We start from the raw sequence: 20,456 nt of genomic DNA, 5'->3' as shown, positions 1-20,456 counted from the left end.
GCCAGTTACTGAAGGAAAGAATTGATATGATGAAGATGCTTTATGCTGGGATGCTGAATTAAGAATAAACCTGCTTAAATTACAAGAAACCTGTGAAGGCTCTTCTTTTCATGGCGACGGGAAGCTGCGCAAGGAGCAGAAATCAGCATCTCATCCTTGGATTCACAACAAAAGATTAAGGCAAGACTGAACCAACTTTAAACAAATTGAAACGACTTAAAACTGTAAGACCTCTTAAAAAAGTAATTTTAAAGGGCAAGTTTATAAATAACCATATTCATAATTATGCATGGTTTTGAACAATCGGGACGCGCTGCTTAAAAGAAACCAGATGCCATGAATTGCATATATAAAACAAGCAATGTTTTGCGCTGCTTGAATTAAACCACCTTGTTTGCCTTTGTTCACCAGCGAGCATAAATATCTGCATTTAGCCATACTGTTTAATTTCAAGCTGAAGTGCTCGACAAAAAACGATTGATTTTTAAAGTAAACACCAACGCGTTATCATGAAGTGCATCTTGAAAGATTAATGGAAACATCAGAAGTATGTAATTTTAAACATTTCCTGTGAAACGCTCAACCAAATCCATCATTTCTAAAGTAAATACTAGCGCATATACAGAGAAAGCTTTAACAGTTTAAGTGTTTACTTTCAAAGCATTTCTGGCTGCATCACGCTCCAAGCTGCCTTCACGCTCGAATGCTCGAGCTAATTGAACAATGCCACTCTGTCTGGCCTTCATGCTCGAGTGCTCTGACTAAGTGAATAATGCCGGTTAACTGCTCAAGTTAAATAAATAATGCCGCTTTTCACCTGAAAGCTAAAAATCAACATAAGTCCACAGAATACATGCAGGGATAACGCGTGTGTGAAAGGAAGTGTTTAAACATCGGTAAACTAATAATTTCTTCTACAAAGGACTGTACCTTAATTTATTTCACCAGTTGCCTTATCTATGGTCCAAACGAAGTAGAGTGTCAGTGCAAACAACACTGAAAAAGGACTACAGCAGATACAATAAAGAAACTACATTCACAAGGAAGTGAACACTTTTCTCTTAGGACATTTGGAACACACAGAAAGAGGACTAAAACTTACAACAACACTAAAAAAAAAAACTCTCAAGTACATAAGCAATAATAAAAGTTTATTATTTTATTCAAATTGTTATTTTAATTTATTGTTTTAGATTATTATTTTAAAATTTTGCGTATTTTTTAGGAAAATGTCGGACCAATCTATGTCATCACCACCTCCCTTTTTAGTGTCTCCAGGGGAGCCGTCTATACCATGGTTACAGTGGAAGAAATTATTTGTAACTTACCTTTTGGCCATCGGGGGAGACAAATATGGTCCTGTTAGACGACAAGCAATCCTTTTACATCATTTAGGAGTAGAAGGTAGAAGAATTTATGAAGAAATACCAGAAATATCATTAGGTATGGGAGATGGCCAACCTACTAACATATACGATATGTCCTTGCAAATGCTAGAATTACATTTTAAACCTAAAACAAATGTTGTGCTTGAACGTCATAAGTTTTTTTCAAGAAGCCAAAAAGATGGGGAAGATATAAAATCATACATATCAACCTTGAGAGGGTTAGCAGTAACATGTAAGTTTGAACAGCTAAACGATTCTTTAATTAGAGATCAATTGGTGCGTTGTGTAAATAATAAAAAAATAAGAGAAAAGCTGTTAACAAAAGAATATAGCTTAGATGAAGCAATTGGTATTGCAAAAGCAATGGAACATACAGACATATGGATAAAGGAAATGGATAAACCGGTTAATAGCTTCAAGCAAGAGAAAGTGGAACTTATTGAGAAAAAGAATGACAAAAAAAGTGACGCAAAGACTAATATTGACATTAAGAGAATATCACCCCAGTCGTCTAAAACAAGTTATCAACCAAGAGAAATCAAATGTTTCAGATGTGGTGCTCCAGGGCATATAGCTACTAGTCTTAATTGCGCTGCAAGAGGGACATTATGTAGAAATTGTGGTAAGAGGGGACATTTCTCTAGGATGTGTCGAACAAAGGGGATTGGAAGAAATAAGATTCAAGAGGTAGAAGATGTCTGCGAATATGTCGACGATATCTTTTTAATGGTTAATGTAGATCATGAAGAAGTTCCGGTAAATGAGGTCAAAGAATTGTCCAATACTAATGTGAAAATGGAAAGTACGGATGAATTAGAAAAGCCACACTGTAACATTACGCTTGATGGAAGGGAGATTAGAATATTAGCAGATTCAGGAAGTTTATACACTCTTGTGTCAAAAAATTCCTTTGAAAAGAATTGGTCGGAAGATCATAATTTGTCTATATGCAAATCAGACATCCGTGCAGTGGGTTATGCTGGAAAAAGAATAGAAATTCTAGGAATGTGTTGGATGACTTTAAGGTTTAAGAATGAAGCAGTGAGGGGAAGAGTCTATATTACGGACTTTGGATCAGATCTCCTAGGATGGAGACATCAAAAAGATTTAAACATCATCATTGATCCAAACGCCAAAGAACCAGTTATGGTCTTAGAAAAAAAAAATGTGCAAGATGTATCTGAGGACGGGGAATTGTTTGATAAATATCCCAATGTGTTTTCTTCTAGATTAGGATTGTTAAAGGGATTTTCACATAAGATTATTTTAAAGGACAATGCGAAATCAGTAGTCCACAAAGTAAGAAATGTACCTAATTTGATGCTAGAACCTCTACGTCAAGAAATTGATAATTTATTAAATCAAGGTATCATTGAGCCAATAGAGGCCTCTGAATGGTTGGCTCCGATTGTAATTGCGCCAAAAGATGGAAAAAAAATTTGCTTATGTATTGACTTACGCGATTTAAACAAAAATATTTGGGTAGATAGGGAGCCTTTACCGAACATATCTGAAATGCTATCAACTATGGGAAAGGGACAAGTTTTTAGCGTTTTAGATATGTCAGCAGCATATCATCAAATTAACTTGCATGAAGCATCCAGGCACTTAACTTCTTTCGCCACGCCCTTAGGTGCATTCAGATATAAAAGGATGCCATTTGGTCTAGCATCAGCTTCAGCTGTCTTTCAGAGGGCGATGAAGAGTATTTTTGGAGACATAAAAAATGTATGGTGTTTTCAAGATGACATTTTGATTGCAGGAAGAGATCATTCTGATCATGATAGATTATTTGAAGAGGTAATGAGAAGATTGGAAAAACACAATTTAACTATAAAGAGAGAAAAATGTCAGCTGAGAAAGGGTGTGGTTGATTATTTGGGGCACGAAATAAGTACAGAGGGGATAAAACCGAAAAGAAGTATTGTTAAGGCTGTGACTTTGGCACCAGAACCCAAGAATAAGGATGAATTGAGGTCATTTCTAGGTCTTGCAGAATATTGTTCAAAATATGTTAACAATTTTGCGGAAACTGTTGAGGCCTTAAGAGAAATTATGAAGAAAGGTGTCCCATTTGAATGGTCAGAGAAATGTAAAACAAGTTTCGAACTGGTAAAAAAGAAAATTTCTGAAGCACCCACGTTAGGACGGTTTGAAGTTGGTGGGAGAACGTTTTTAACCACAGATGCTAGCGGTGTTGGAATCGGGGCAGTGTTGTCTCAAGTAATTAAAGGTGAAGAAAAAATTATTGGGTTTGCAAGTAGAAGGCTGCAAGGCGCAGAGAGGTCATATTCAGTGATAGAGAGAGAAGCGTTAGCGTGTTGCTGGGGTATGTGTCATTTCAAATTTTATTTATGGGGTATCCCGTTCAAAGTACGAACTGACCACAAGCCCTTACTATATATCTTTAAAGGAGGGAAAGGTTTGGAAGGAAGTGTGACACCAAGAATCTCTAGATGGTTACTATCGGTCATGGAGTTTAACTATGAGGTGGAATATGTTAAGGGAGAAAAGAATGTGATTGCGGATTGTTTATCGAGGATGCCTTTGGAGGAAGATTTTGATGAAGTATGTGGTGATGTAAGTGGTGATGTAATGAAAAGAAGAGCCTTCACAGGTTTCTTGTAATTTAAGCAGGTTTATTCTTAACTCAGCATCCCAGCATAAAGCATCTTCATCATATCAATTCTTTCCTTCAGTAACTGGCCAACCTCGGAACCTCCATTCCTTTACATTCTTCTTGTAGCTAAGTAACCATCCCATGACATCAGCTCTAGAAATCTTTACATATCTCCTTTTTTTACAACAAATAATAAAATCATAGATTGATAAGATAAAATAAACACAGCATAAGATAATACATTACAACTCTAATTTCATGACTAAATCTATTTAACTCCAGATTGTCACTGACGTTTCTATGGTTGGCGTACTTTACAAACATTCCCCAAACTCCAAGTTGTGCCATCTTCCAAATCGACAACATTGGATCTCACACCTTTAACTTGGAAAGGCCCAAGGTACTTGCTTTCCCCTTTTCGAACCCATTCGTTTTTCCGCACTACTACCCAATCACCTCTTTGAACACAGACTGTTTTTACACCTTTTCTGGAATCATATAACCCTTTCATTCTTTCTTGATTCCCTTGCACCTTTTTCAACATTTCCTCCCGATCAACCCATATCTTTTCCTTCTTGCACAGCCATACAGGACACTCTTTCTTCCCAGGCTCCCTTCCTTTAAGTGACACAAAAGGAGCTACTCCTGTACTAGAATGTGGAGTAATCCTGTGCATCCACATCATTTTTCTCAATTCTTCTCTCCATGACAATCCATTAGCAAGTGATAATTGTATGTTTTCCATAACAATTCGATTAGTTCTTTCCACTAAACCATTAGCCTGTGGTCTGAAAAGAGCCACTCTCTCATGTACAATTCCCAACTTGTTCAAATAATCTACCATCTCTCTAGATACAAACTGCACCCCATTATCAGTCACAATACTGCCTGGCAATCCTTCCTCCAGAAAAACCTTTTCAAGAAATTTTATGACATTACTTGTACTAATTTCACCCATGGTCTGTATTACAAACCACTTGGAATGATAATCAACTAGGACTAAGATAAATCTATCCCTCATTCCTAATTTATTAACCGGACCGATAAAGTCCATGGATAATTTTTCCCAAGGTTTTGACGGAAACTTAGAACATTCTAGAGGAGGTTGACGCACAATCTTTGATTTGTCACTATTCACACAAAATTGACAATCTTTCACCAAGGCCTCAACTTCACTATCAATCCCCGGCCACCAGAACGATTCTCTAATCCTGCGTTTAGACATCCCTTGACCTGGATGACCCTCATGAATTATCTCCAAAATCTGTTTCCTTACCTCTTTTGGAGGTATGATCTGCCATCTTCTCATAATATTGTCACCACAAAGACTTAACTCCTCTTTAATTTTAAAGAATTCTATCAAATCTGAATCCTTGCAATCATGCACATTCCAGCCCTGAACAATTCTCAACTTTACCTTTTCCAACACCGGATCATTCTTCATAGCTCTCTTCCAATCTTCAGACAACAAAGCAGACACTCCTACATTACCACAAAGTGGCATAACAAAAATAAAAGATTAAAGGAAGTCTGTGATTTGCTTAGTATATGAGTATGAGGGAGAGCATAGTGGGAAGCGTAGCTATTTTAGGTACTTTTCTGCTGAGAGTGGAGGAGGATTGCTATACTTCTGACTTGAGATTTGCAGGGGAAACATAAGTTAATAGATATTAAATAAAAGTTGGAGGACAGCAAAGAGATTTTACAGGTATGTTAATTAGTTTGTATCTAAAAGATTATATTAAAAAAAACGGTGAGTGTAAATAAGCTAGATACAAATGTGTAGCTCCTAGACACTACAGTAAAAGGCAAAATGGAAGGGAGCTTAGATAAGAACAGTAACTAAAAATATATTGAGCAGCAAATACGGAAGAGGAATTGCTATACCTAAATATTGTTTTTATATCAAGCCAGTATGAATGAATGTGTTAGAAAAAAGATGTGGGTGCTTGCTTATAGTATGTAATTTAATAGTATGTAATTTGCACTCATTCACACAGTCAGTCAGACATTTACACACCAAGTAACACTCCCACAAAAACACTTATGTACCCACTACTCATATAGAGAGACAGTGACTGACACACACAGTCAGAAACCTATAAAAGAAATCACACACCCATTTAATCACCTACACATCCACTTACATAGTCATTCACACATCCATAGAGGCAGTATCACATGCCTTTACAGCCATTCATGTCCCAGTACTTATACAGTCAGTTATGCACATACTTACACCCAGTTATACACAGCGGCGGTACGTGCAGGGAAGCATGGTGGGGAGGGGTGGGGCAGGATGGGGGAAGATGACAGACAATGGAACAGGAAAAAATAAATAAATACATAAATCCTATTCTGTCGTCTGTCGACGTCCCCCTGCACAGCCGTACTTACCTGCACAGACAATTGCTGGTTATACACCAAGTCACCCACACATACAAACACTCACATACCTATTTACATACCCATACAGTTACCCACTCACCCAGTCAGGCACTTACACATCCATTCACACACCCACACAACACGTATGTATCCACCATTTATTGAGCCACTTGCACACACAGTTACTAACCCAGACACCCACTAACACAGCCAGTTATCAATCCACAGAGTCACTTACATTTCCATCTAGACAACTAGTCACACACCCACACAGCTACTTACATATCAAATGACAGACCCACAGAGGCACTGATACACCCACTCACATATCCACTCAACCACTCATACACCCAGCCACTGATATACCCATTTATACACCCATACTCAGACGTTTAAACAGCCTCCTACACACTGACATAACCAGTTATATAGTTACTCATTTGCATATATTATGTAATCTAATAGCCTAATAGCATGTAATCTGAAGTTAAATGTATTCTAGATTTGCTTTTCAGATATCTAATTGTGTCAAAGAGGAATAGATGATTGAATGGTGAGGTGAAAAACAATTAGGACTCATGATTGTTGACAGCATCCATAAACTGTGCAACATATGGCATACTTAGTGCAAGTGGAATACGGTATTTGCCTCAATAAATGACCATGTCTTGCAGTTTCGGTGCACTAGTGAGGATTGTAAGTATCTGGTCAGCTGGTAATGGACCCACAGATGGTCCAGCTGCTGATGATGATGCACCACCGTCCCTATGGCTTATCATAATCTGATACATTCTTGTATGTATGATTTTCAGATGTTTAGAAATTGAGACTGTGCCATGTGATTACTTCTTCACTGTACCTCTTTACAGTTTTTTTCTGCATAGATTGCATTGGACAAACTTTGGAAGAACTTTTATTTCTCCGGAAGGAATATTTCCAAACGTCAGGGGAATTCTTTGGAGGTAGTAAGTCTTCCCCTACATCGTCCTGGTCGTTCCATTCATTTCTATCTTCAGCAGAAAACATCTTCATTTTGAAACTCCCTTCTTTTGAGCAAATGCCAAAACACGATGGAGCTGTGTTTTTGATACTGTTTCCAGAGAGATGTGAGACCTAAATAATTGATTTAGGGTGTGGTTTGTAATGTGGATGGGTGGAGACTTAGTATATCCAATGAGAAGTTGAGGTGTAGGTATGTTCCTGGAATTGCGACAGATTCGTAATGGCATTGCAGTGAATCCGCGGGTCCATAAATGAATACAAAAAGTAAAGAATTGCTGTTTTGCATTTATAGTACGTTTACATATTTTATGTTACGTTGATTTGTTAATTGTTACTTTAAAAAAATCTAAAGTTAGAATACATTTTAGAATAAAATGTATTTATAAACTTGTAAAAATGTATATTACTAAATTGAACTTATAGGTGAAATTGTAGTGCAATGTATATTTAAAAGACAGGTAAATTCACTAAAAAACAAAGATTACAGGGAGGGTACAGTTAGGACATAGAATTTTTAAAAAACATAGAAATTCACTGAAAAAAAGAGATTTCAGGGACAATATAGTCAGGCTCAGATTTCACACACAAAAAAACATAGAAATTCAGCAGTTAAAGTTTCCTGAGCTAAATATAACTTACGCCCCTGCAGTGCACTGCTTATGACATCACTGACCATGTCATGAGTGAGGTAATATGTGAGGTCATAAGCAGTGCATTACAGGGGCATACGTTATAGTTACCTCAGGCAACTTTAACTACTGAATTTCTATGGTTTTGTGTGTGTAAAATCGGATCCTAACTATAACATCCCTGTAAGCTTTGTTTTTCTGTCAAATATATATATAAATATATATATGCTGCACCATCTGCAATGTGAACTGAACTACTCATCCCTCTGCAATGTGAATTGAATACCTCACACCCTAAACTGCTCCAATTTCTTTTAAAGATCATTGAACAACAGGTCACATATGCCATCAAACTTCTGAAAATACTTTTGGCATACCAACCTATTTCTCTATCTTCAAGCAATCCTTTTTTGTGAAACACTATGGGCCAGATTACTATTCTGTCATGTAATACAATGCAGCATGAGTACTTGCTGCACTGCATTGCTTGAGAGGAAGGGAAAAGAAATGTGCTATATCTATAAAATATGGTGCACTTCTGCTCTATCCCTGCACTGGTGTTCTTCAGGCAGTCTAGCGGCAATGCAAACACTTTTGGGCCATCGTGCAGGGATGACTGCCTTACTGGCAGGATTGTTTTGTGCAGGAAGGAGTACCTTGCTGCACAAAAACAATCCATAGAGGCATATTGTCCTTTCCATATGTGCTGCAGAAAGCAGCAAATATGGAAAGAGGAAGTAACAAGGAGTAATAAAGATATTTCTCCTCTTTACATCTCTGCATGGCTTACAACTGTTTGTAAATCAGGGTTTGGGTCAAAAATACATGGGTGGGTGCACAGAGCCTGACGTTAAGCATATGCAGACAAGATAACCGAATTTGCTACATAGCAACTTCATCTTCATTATCGCAATAATTATGGCATACATCAGATGTACCCGACCATTTAATATTAACAATGCGCCGCTAACAGGCGATAGCTTTTCTTACTGGCTGAAGTGTCCGGCGATGAAATTAGCGGGACGGCGATAAAAATCCTCGCGCTTACATTAAAAAAGTGACGATAAGCCTATAAGCGATAAAAAACCGCACTTTAGGCAGCCCAACATGAGTGATTTTTCCCTCAAACTTAAAAAATAGCCTAACAGTCCACCTCTCATAGAAAAGATGCCCCCAAAAAGGTTTCATGCAGATTGGAGCAGCCAGGGCCAAGTGCAGAACACATCATCAACCCCCTCAAGCCACCCAACATCCAAGATGACCAGGATGAGAGCCTGGATGCCCCCCCTGGACCTGCGTCTGGAGCCTGGATGCCTCGCAGGACCTGCGTCTTGGGCCTGGATGCCTCCCTAGACCTGCGTCTGAAGCCTGGATGCCCCGCTGGACCTGTGTCTTGAGACTGGATGCCTCCCTGGGCCTGCGTCTGGAGCCCGGATGCCCCGTTTGTCATGACTCTCGGCCCTGCACTGCAGAATGCATGACACCCGGCCCTGCACTGCAGAATGCATGACTCCCGGCCCTGCACTTCAGAATGCACAGCCCTGCACTCCTGTATAAAACACTACACCTATGTGCAGAGAGCAAGAACGTAAACTTCCCCGGTTAAAACCCTCCCCTGTCCCGTGCCAACCAGCACTCCAATATGTAACTGTGAATGTGCCTATGTGACTTTGAATAATGATAGTTCTGTACACTATTGTGTAGCTTATTGTTAATGTTTGTTTTCTTATTAGTGGCCCTTGGATTTGTATCAATGCTTGTTTGGTTTGCTGTCTCTGATTTTGGCAAATGGTCTCTGATTTTGACAAATGTGCACAATAGCAACACTAATCTGACCTCGCGCTGTCTCCAGCACCTTTGTGGGATTAGAATCAAGAATTGATCAGACATAGAACTCGCGCTGCACGCTCTCAGCAGAACTCGCACTGCTTTCAGCGCCGGTAAAAAGACCCGACCCGATTCCATACCGGGATCGGAAAACTGACGCGCATTACGTCGCGCACAACGTAGCAGCCATTTTGGGTGTGGCATGTGTATATAATGCCACACCCAACTTCTGGAAGCTGCTTAGCCTTCCAGATTTGTTCCAGGACAGCTGACTGATTACCTGTTTCCCGAAGGGGATTCTTCTTGACAGCTGGAAACTCCAGAGAAGCAGGGCAGCTCTACAGAGATCACACGAGGAAGGAAAAGACAAAACAAAAGCTAAGTGAAACATTCCTATTTTCTGGTGCCCATGGCAAGACAGTACAGAAACTGGAAACTAATCCTTAGCAGCATTTAAGGACAATTTTTGGAACATTTTCTTAGCAACAAAGCTTGGAAGAAATCAAAGAGGAACTAAAGACTTTTATACTTAGAAGATATTTTGTATGAGCAAATTGTTGTGTAAATATGTTTTCATTTTAGAATTACCTGATAGCATAAAAGACTTTGGGGGATCAGAAATGAGTAAGTGAAATCGATTGTGCACTACTAGTATTAGTGAACTTAGAGTAAGAGGAATTAGTAACTTATTCATCACCAAAATCCTGACTCCACTTCAATACTCTTATCACCACCATCACAAGACTACTGGACACTACTCCTAACTCCTAAAGATCGCAGGTAGGAAGGTTTCTTTAGCATTTCCTGGGAAGAAAGCTTAGTGGGAATTAGCTGATAGTTAAAACAACTACACAGCCATATACTCACACTTATGTATTATTACCTCGCAGGTCGACAACAGGACGTCGCCAGCGCCCAGTACCCGGCCCTCCTCCCTGAGTTCTATTGTTTAGCCTTAAGTGTATTCTAAATCACAGGTTATTTAATAGGGTCCTTGGAAGTTGGCTCATAGCGTCTCTGCGAAACACCGCCAAGCACTTTACAGGTGAGAGTGTTTGGTGTCCTGACACCACTGGACCTGTGTCTTGAGCCTGAATGCCTCACTGGACCTGTGTCTGGAGCCTGGAGTGGGATGTGGAGGAGCTGTGGAGTCGATGAGCCGTGGCGGGAGACATTGATGCATTACGATCGTCAGTACCTGGTGGTGAAGTCTGGCAGGTTGCATAGAGCCACGTAGCTGACCTGTGTGAAAAGACCGCATTGCGACCCTTGGAGCAGTTAATGGTAGAGGCGCTCCAGCGCACCAACATAGTGAGGTATGCATCGCATACTACAATCCACCACTACACCAGGGTGTATGGAGGGGATTACCAATGGTGTATACCATCTCCCTGCATCACAAGCTGGATGATGTTGGGCTGGCCATACGCCGTGGAGGCTGAGGCCCCTGTGCTACAGTGAACTTGTGTGGCGTGAGCGCTGTGCCTTCACGTCTAAGGGGACCCTGCTGCATCAACTGCATCGGGAGGTCCACCAGCATACAAGGTGACGACTGCTGTACCCAGCAGAGTGAAATCACACCTGGCTGAGGCTCCTTCTGGCTGAGCCACAAATTTGGAGAGAGTGCAGTGGATTGTGCCACCGTGCCAATGTCCACGTAAGGAGAAGATGGACGTGTAGTGAAAGAGGGCGGGGGGTGAGTCGCTCATGCCTAACACACGTAGATGACACACCCCCAGTGGCGGCTCTTCTGCTATGGCGGAAGAGCATTGCCCTACTGCCTCAAGCAGTGCAGAAGAGGAACAATCATCACACAATGATAACTCAATCAATGAATCAATCTGGGGAATTGTAAGCGCGCTACTCACCCATGAGGGTATCAAGGCGCTGAGGGGGGGTGCAGAACTGTTATCCGAAGAGCCATGTCTTGAGGGTCTTCCTGAAGGTGTTCAGAGAGGGGGCACGTCTTATGTCTGTCGGCAGCTCGTTCCAGGTCTTGGATGAAATGTGGGAAGATCTGCCATCTGCCCTCACTCTGTGGATGTGCAGGGTTTCGACCAATGCGAGTTTGGAAGATCGGATGTCTCTTTTGGGTATGTGGAAGTTGATTCTGCCATTGAGGTATTTGGTTCCATTGTTGTGTAGGCCTTTGTCAGCGTGAGTGAGGATTTTGAAGGTGACTCTTTTCTCCACGGGAAGGCAGTGGAGTCTATGTAGGCATTGGCTGATGTCTTCGTGCCGGGGGATGCTGAGGATGAGTCTGGTGGTGGTGTACTGTAATGTCTGGAGTTTTCAGAGTAGGGACTTGTAAATGCCGGTGTAGTATGCGTTTCATTAGTCCAGTCTGCTGGAGATTAGTGCATGTGTGACTGTCTTCCTTGACTCCGGCGGGCTCCATTTGAAGGTCTTGCGGAGGATGCGGAGGGTGTTAAAGCAGCTGGAGGTGACGGTATATACATGTTGGTTCAGGGTGGGGGATGAGTCGAGTACAATGCAGAGGTTTTTGGCGTGGTCCGAGGGGGTAGGTGGGCTTCTGAGGGCGGCGGACACCAGTTGTTGTCCCATGCTGAAGGAGTGGTTCCAAGGACGAGGACAACTGTCTTCTCGGCGTTGAGCTACAGGCAGCTGTTGGTCATCCAGACTTCAACGACATGTATTTCTTTCTGGAAGTTGAGTTTGGCGGTGGTGGGGTCTTTGATGATGGAGAGGATGAGCTGGGTGTCATCAGCTTAGGATACGATGTTGAGGCCGTGTTGTTAGACGATGGAGGTGAGAGGGGCCATGAAGATGTTGAAGAGGGTCGGGCTCAGAGATGATCCCTGTGGGACTCTGCAGGTGATTTACGTGGGATCGGAGAGGAAGGGTGGCAGTCTGATCCTTTGGCTTCTTCTGGTGAGGAATGATCGGATCCAATTGAGGGCTGTTCCTTGTATGCTGGCATCGTGTAGTCTTGTGACTAGTGTGCGGTGGGAGACAGTGTCGAAGGTGCTGTAAGGTTGAGTAGGATGAGGGCTGCAGAGTGGCCTTGGTCCATTAGGGTGCGGATGTCATCAGTGGTGGTGAGTAGAGTGATGTTGGTGCTGTGGTAGATGTGAGAAGGGCAGGGGTCGGAGGGGGCCCCCGAGTGGATGCCTTTCATAGTCGAGGCAGTGTATTCGGTTGTGACTGGCATCCAGGTGGAGATGGTGGGCTGGCTGGTGTGTCAGAGGGGGCGGGGGGCCGGCTGTGGCAAATGGTGGATGGTCGGCGAAGGTGTTGTAGAGTTTTTTGATCTTGAGGTGGAAGTAGGTTCCACAATTATTGCAGAGGTCCTGGGATGGAGTGATGTCTGTGGTTTTGCTGCGTGGGTTGCTGAATTCATGAATGAACTTGAGGAGTTGCTTGTAGTTGGTGGAGTTGTTGAGGATTTGGTTGTGGTAGTCCATCATGGCGTCTTTTTAGGTGGTGTAGATTTTGTGTGTCTTCGTGTTTCTCCAATTCTTCTCCAGGCATCTGCGGGTGCATCTTGCTTCTTGGAGATCGGTGGTGAACCAGGCGGCTTTCCTGGTGCGCTGTTTGTTGGACTTGCGCAGCGGGGTGAGCTTGTATGCGCAGTTGGAGATCCCTTTGTGGAGTTCTCTGGCTGCGACCCTGGCGTCGGATGTGTTGGACGCCGGGTTGGTGGTTAAGGTCGGGCAGCAGTGTAGGCAGGAGAGAACTGGCCGTGGGTCATGTTTGGCGAGGCATGCTGTCAGTCTCTGAGTTTTCCATGGTTGAGTGCGTGGTGGGTGGCTGAGATGTAGCTGTGGCTGTCTCGAGATCCAGGGTTCCTGGCACTGGTCACGGTCAGGTCAAGGACGGACGCAGATGGGCTTGGATTAGGCACCCCTTCTGCGTGCCAGCAGCACATGTCTGCTGCACACCACCATTTATGAGGGGGGATGAACGATCAGCTGGGAGGTGGCAATGGGCGAGGACAGGGGTGCAGGGCCACAGGGGCAGCAGCGGCAGAAAGCGGGAAGTACGGGCTCCGAGAAGCCAAAAAAACAGATTATGAGTTAAAAACAAGGGATAAATAACTGATGTAATCATGCTATGTATCCTGCGGGGGTGGGAGAGTGGGTAGGATGGCTCCAAACACAGAGCAGGGCATGGGCGGATTGGCATGCCCACTCAAGTGTGCAATGACTGTTTGGCCCCAGCTGTAGCGTGTGCTCCCCGCCTGCCGCTGCCCTCAGCCTCGCTGAGCCTGCCTGCTGACCACGCCCCCCGCCGTCGCTCGGTGAGGGCTCCTGCGCTAACTGTGTTTTCCAGTACTTATTTGAATTTGAATTTGAATTTGAATTGGGATTTGTAAAGCGCGTAGCTACCCTGGGGCAGCGCTGGCCTAGCCTACCGTTCTAGAGGGGGGGGAATGGGAGGTGATGGTTTATGGAAAGAGCCAAGTTTTTAGTTGCCTACGGAAGGCCAGAAGATTGTGTTCTCTCCGCATGACAAGTGGAAGGGCGTTCCATAATTTAGGGGCGTTGTAGGAGAACAAGCGCCCCCCGGATCGGGATTTTTTTATTCTGGGAACGCTGGCAAGGGAGAGGGAGTCTGATCTGAGTTGTTTGCTAGAGATATGGGGTTTGATGAAGGATCTCAGGATCTGGGGGCCTTTACCGTGCATTATCTTGTGAGAGATGCAAAGGGATTTAAAGGTAATCCTTTCTTTGACTGGAAGCCAGTGCAAACTTTTGAGTGCTGGTTTTGCAGAGCATCTCGCTTTGATTCCGTTTAGAAGTCTGGCCGCGGCGTTCTGAGCGCATTGCAGTTTATGAATGACTGATGCTGGTGCCCCCAGGTACAGGACGTTGCCGTAATCCAGTCTGGAGTTCACCAACCCTTGCAGCAGCAATTTCCTCGATTGGAAAGGGACCAGATGGAGGATCTTTCGCGCCGTTCGAATAAGGCCAAAACAGGTGCCCGTGGTTTTTCTGGCCTGAGTTTTGAAGTTGAGGTCTTGGTCCAAACAGATCCCAAGGCTTTTGACTTCAGGTTTGGGAGGAGGAGGCGTTCCCATACATGGCGGCCAGGAGAGGGATGGCGGGAGTTTGTGAGGGTTGCCCAGGAGAAGTATCTCGGATTTTTCTCCGTTTAGTTTTAATCGGGAATCACACATCCAGTGGAAAATACTCTCGAGACATCTTGCCAAATTGTCTAGGCTTTTACTCGTCTGGTTGACCGAGACCACCAGCTGGGTGTCATCGGCATACATGACTGTTTTTATGCCAAATGGGGTAATAACGTCTTCTAGAGGGGACATGTAGACGTTAAAAAGTGTGGGGCTCAGGGAGGAGCCCTGGGGGACCCCGCACTGAAGGGGCTGGGCTGTAGATACTGTTGAGCCATCCGACACTTGAAAGGTTCTTTCTTCCAAGAAGGATTTGATCCAAGACAGGGCGGATCCAGAGAGTCCTATCGAACGTAGTCGGTGGATAAGGATGGCATGATCCACCGTGTCGAAGGCAGCACTCAGGTCGAGGAGGATCACTGCCACTGATCCTCCTGTGTCTATGATGGTTCTAGCTTCTTCGACCACGGCTAGCAGCGCGGTGTCAGTTCCCTGACCAGGTCTAAACCCTGTCTGAGATTTGCGAAGGAGATTGTTGGTTTCCAGAAAGTTGGAGAGTTGGTGGTTAACGATTCGTTCGGCTACTTTGCTTATAGCCGGAAGAAGAGAGATGGGTCTGAAGTTGGTAGGGTCCGTGGGATCGAGGTGGGGTTTCTTTAGAAGAGCCCTAACAGTGGCTTTCTTCTAGTTGGCTGGAACCGAGCTCAGTGAGAGAGAGGCATTAATGCGGTGGGCAAAAGGAGGGGCAACAGTGGGGGCGACTAACTTTAATTTGCTCATGGGGGCTGGGTCTGAAGGAGCACCACTTTTTACGGTTTGTAGAGTGGATAGAAATAGCTCCGTGGTAATCTGGGGAAAACTTTGAAGGCGTGGAGCTTCGAGGCGTTGGGGGGAGATGTCTGGAATTTGAGGGGAGTTAGGGGCTGGAAGTGAAGTCAGAATTTTGTCGATTTTTGAGCAGAAGAACTCAGCAAGCTGGTTACATCTAATGCCCGATGGATCTGGTATGGGTGAGGGGTCTGGAATTTTGGTAAGTGAACGTACAATGCGATAGGTTTCTTTCGCAGAGTTGGAAGCCGCTGCTATTTTTTCCTCAAAGTAGGTTGCTTGGGTGTTTTTTACGCAATTTTTGTAGTGTTTGATGGCGTCCCTGTAGTCATTTTTACTTTCCGTTGTCCAGATCTTTCTCCAAAGTCGCTCTAGTCTTTTGCAGTTTTTCCTGAGGATGCGTAGTTCTTGGGTGTACCACGGTGATTTGGCTGATTTTTTTTTACTGGGAAGGGGTCTGACTGGCAAGGTATTGTCGAGGGATTGGGTGATCCAATCGTGTAGTTGGGCGTCTGCTTTGGAGGGGTCTGGGTCCAGTGCTGGTATGGTGGAAGTGAGTGCTTGTGTCCAGGCGTTTATGTCCAGATTTTTCCAAGGGCGGGAGGGTGCTTGTGGGGGGGGTCTCTCTGGTGTCGCAGCCGAGAATTGTAGCTTAAAGGAGACTAGGAAGTGGTCTGACCATGGGATGGGGACGGGGGTATTAACAATTATTCTCGTGAGGTTGGTGAAAATGGGGTCCAGCAGGTGGCCCTTGTTATGGGTGGGCTGGTTGCTTTGTAGATGGAGATTCAGGGAGGCTAGATCTGCTTTGAGATCGGCAGCTGTTTTGATTGAGGGATCATCGAAGTGGATATTCAAGTCTCCCAATACCGTAAAGTTTGGGGATAGGCAGGTGAGGGAGGAGGTGATATCCATTAGGGAGTCACAAAATCGTTGTTGTGGGCCTGGCGGGCGATAGATTAGAATCCCTGAGATGGTAGTGGATGGGGGCTGGTGGATAGAGAAATGTACGTTTTCACAATCCAAAATGGGGCTTTCTTTAAACTGACAAGACAGGTGATCTCGGTAGATAATCGCTATTCCACCTCCAATACCGAACGGCCTGTTTTGGTGCTTTATAAGGTAACCAGGGGGGAGTGATTGGATGATATCTGGCTCCGAGTCTGGAGTCAGCCAGGTCTCTGTGAGGAAGAGGGCCTCGATTTCTGAGTCCTGCAGGAGTATATTGATTTCTACCTGGTGCTTTGGGAGGGATCTGCAGTTCAGCAGAGCCAGCCTGAGCCAACTTGGTTTAGGGGGGGTGGTGTGGGGTTAGCCTGTATGCACAGCTTAAACATCGGGAGTGTCCATCCGCTACAATAATGCTACCACGACAGATCGCTGGAGGAAGGTCCCTTAGCCCGAGTAGGGTTTCCTGGGTGTATCTTAGTGGGCATGGGATCGGTGTAGCATGGGGCATGGGCTCTGGGCTTGGCCTGGCGCGGACGGGCGCAGACGGGCTTGCCTTAGGCGCGCCTTCGGCGCGCAGACGGCGCTCCCGCTGCGCTCGTCCGCTGCGCTTCCGGCCGAGGCACATGTTATATGCGGTGGCCGAGAGGGAGGGTCAATGGACGTGGCCTAAAATGGGCGTGTCCCGCTTCCTCGCGGTGCTGGCGGCGGGAGGAGAGATCAGGTGAGCTGAAATCCGCTACCCGTGCCAGGTCGTGAATTATCAAGTGCCCTGCTGCGTAGTGAATTAAAAGCGCACACACAGACAAATGACAGTGATATTTTGTTAAAAAATGCTTAGCTCTGTTTTGCTCTCCCGGCTTCCGCCTCAGGAGGTAGGTTCGGTTGTGAAAGGGGCGCTTATTAGTAGCGTTTTATACTTGTCGCGGTGGGCGTGGCCTAAAATGGGCGTGTCCCGCTTCCTCGCGGTGCTGGCGGCGGGAGGAGAGATCAGGTGAGCTGAAATCCGCTACCCGTGCCAGATCGTGAATTATCAAGTGCCCTGCTGCATGGTGAGTTAAAAGCGCGCACACAGACAAATGACAGTGATATTTTGTTGTCTTGTTGCCTCTTTTAGGCATTGTGCCCCCCTTTTTTTTTCTGTACCTGTGTGCCCCCCTGTGCTGTTACCCCATAGTTGCCCCTGTGCCCACCCGCCCCGCTCCCCGCCTCCCACCGCCGTGAACACGGACACGCCCCCTTTTCCTTCTGTGCCCTCCCCGCTCCCGCCTCCCAGCTGCTCCTCCCTCCCTCGCACTTGGCCATAAATGGCGACCGTGCGGCACAGGTGAGTGTGACCTATTCTTAGGACACCCCCGCACCGCACAGCCACCAGCTGTAGCGTGTGCTCCCCGCCTGCCGCTGCCCTCAGCCTCGCTGAGCCTGCCTGCTGACCACGCCCCCCGCCGTCGCTTGGTGAGGGCTCCTGCGCTAACTGTGTTTTCCAGTACTTATTTGTTGTCTTGTTGCCTCTTTTAGGCATTGTGCCCCCTTTTTTTTTCTGTACCTGTGTGCCCCCCTGTGCTGTTACCCCGTAGTTGCCCCTGTGCCCACCCGCCCCGCTCCCCGCCTCCCGCCGCCGTGAGCACGGACACGCCCCCTTTTCCTTCTGTGCCCTCCCCGCTCCCGCCTCCCAGCTGCTCCTCCCTCCCTCGCACTTGGACGCGCTGATTGTGCACCAAAGGCGCACCAAAGGTAAGCCCGTCTGCGCCCGTCCGCGCCTGGCCCACGCCCAGCGCCCGGACCCCTGGCCCCCGCAGACACCAGCCCACCCGCCGAACCTACGCCGCCACCGAACTCTACGCACTCAACGTCGGTTGAATCCCCGGATGCTACCGAGCCACCCCAAGACGCACCCACGGACCCTTCAGCTGCCACCGCTGCAAGTTCTCCTACATCCGGTCCTGCACTGCGCCCGCACCCACCAAGCCGACCACCAGCAGCAACCACCTGAAGTGCATCCTGCTCAACACCCGCTCCGTCCACAGACACGCCGTAGAGCTCTGGAACCTGCTCGACACAACATCACCGGACGTCGCCTTCCTCACGGAAACATGGATGAACGCCTCCTCAGCCCCGACATCGCCATCGCCATCCCGAACGGATACAAGATCACCCGGAGGGACCGCGGCAACCAGACCGGAGGAGGCATCGTCATCATCCACAGGAACACCATCCGCATCACGACCAACACCGACGACACCCCCACCCTCGCAACCGCCGAACACCTGCACTTCCAGATCCACACCGACCCCAAGACCACCCTCAGAGGCACCCTCATCTACAGACCCCCGGGACCACGTACACAATTCAGCGAAGACATCGCCGACTTCATCAGCCCGCACGCCCTTCCCTCCGCTGACTACATCCTCCTCGGGGACCTCAACTTCCACCTGGAGAATAACAACGACCGCAACACCACCACCCTGCTGGACAACCTCGCCAACCTCGGTCTCAAGCAGCTGGTGACCACCCCCACCCACTACGCCGGACACACACTCGACCCTGTCTTCTCATCCAGCAAGGACATCGCCTTCAGCCATGCCACTGGACTCCACTGGACGGACCACAGCTGCATCCACTTCAGCTTCAAAAAGAACACGATCCACCACTACCAGCAACAGGTTGCACGCAGAAGCTGGAACAGGATCACAGCCGACCAGCTCGCCGCATCCCTGAGCCAGGACCCCCCCGCCAGCTCAGCGAACCCCAGCCAAGCTGCCAACAACCTCATGAAGTGGATCAGCAACTGCGCAGACGACCTCGCCCCCCTGAGGACCGCGCCTAGCACGCCCGGCAGTAAGAAAGCACCATGGTTCACCGACAAACTCAAGAGCTCCAAGAAGAACTGCCGAGCCCTCGAGAGAGCCTGGCGCATAGACCCAACACCAGACAACATGACCACCCTCAAGCTCGCCACTCGAAAACACCACCAACTGATCCACACCACCAAGAAAACCGCATTCAAGGATCGACTGGACAACAACTCACACAACAGCAAGGAACTCTTCAACATTGTCAAAGAGCTCTCCAACCCCAGCGCCGGAAACAACGACATCACCCCATCACAAGACCTCTGCAACTCCCTCGCCTCCTACTTCCACAACAAGATCGCAGATATACACAACAGCTTCAGCACACAGCCAACGCACCCCACGACCACACCTGCACCCCCCGCCACCACCCTCCGCGCCTGGACCCCGATCAACACCGAAGAAACCCGTCGCACGATGAACTCCATCCACTCCGGTTCTCCAACCGACCCCTGCCTGCACCACGTCTTCAACAAAGCCAACGCTGTCATCGCACCCCACCTGCGGGAAATCATCAACACCTCCTTCGACACCGCCACCTTCCCGGAGAGCTGGAAGCACGCCGAACTCAGCGCTCTACTGAAGAAACCTTCAGCGGACCCCACCGAACTCAAAAACTACCGCCCCATCTCGCTCCTCCCGTTTCCGGCCAAAGTCATCGAGAAGACCGTCAACAAGCAGCTGGCCGCCTTCCTCGAGACGAACGGATCCCTCGACCACTCACAGTCTGGCTTCCGGGCCAACCACAGCACCGAGACCGCCCTCATCGCCACCACTGATGACATCCGAACCCTGCTCGACAACGGGGAAACAGCGGCCCTCATCCTCCTGGACCTCTCCGCGGCATTAAACACTGTCTGCCACCGCACCCTAGTACAGCGC

This window comes from Triturus cristatus, chromosome 10 (assembly GCF_964204655.1).
Source record: "Triturus cristatus chromosome 10, aTriCri1.1, whole genome shotgun sequence".
Classification (NCBI taxonomy): Eukaryota; Metazoa; Chordata; class Amphibia; order Caudata; family Salamandridae; genus Triturus; species Triturus cristatus.
The sequence above is the reverse complement of the archived record's forward strand: the minus strand, read 5'-3'. Positions refer to the sequence as shown.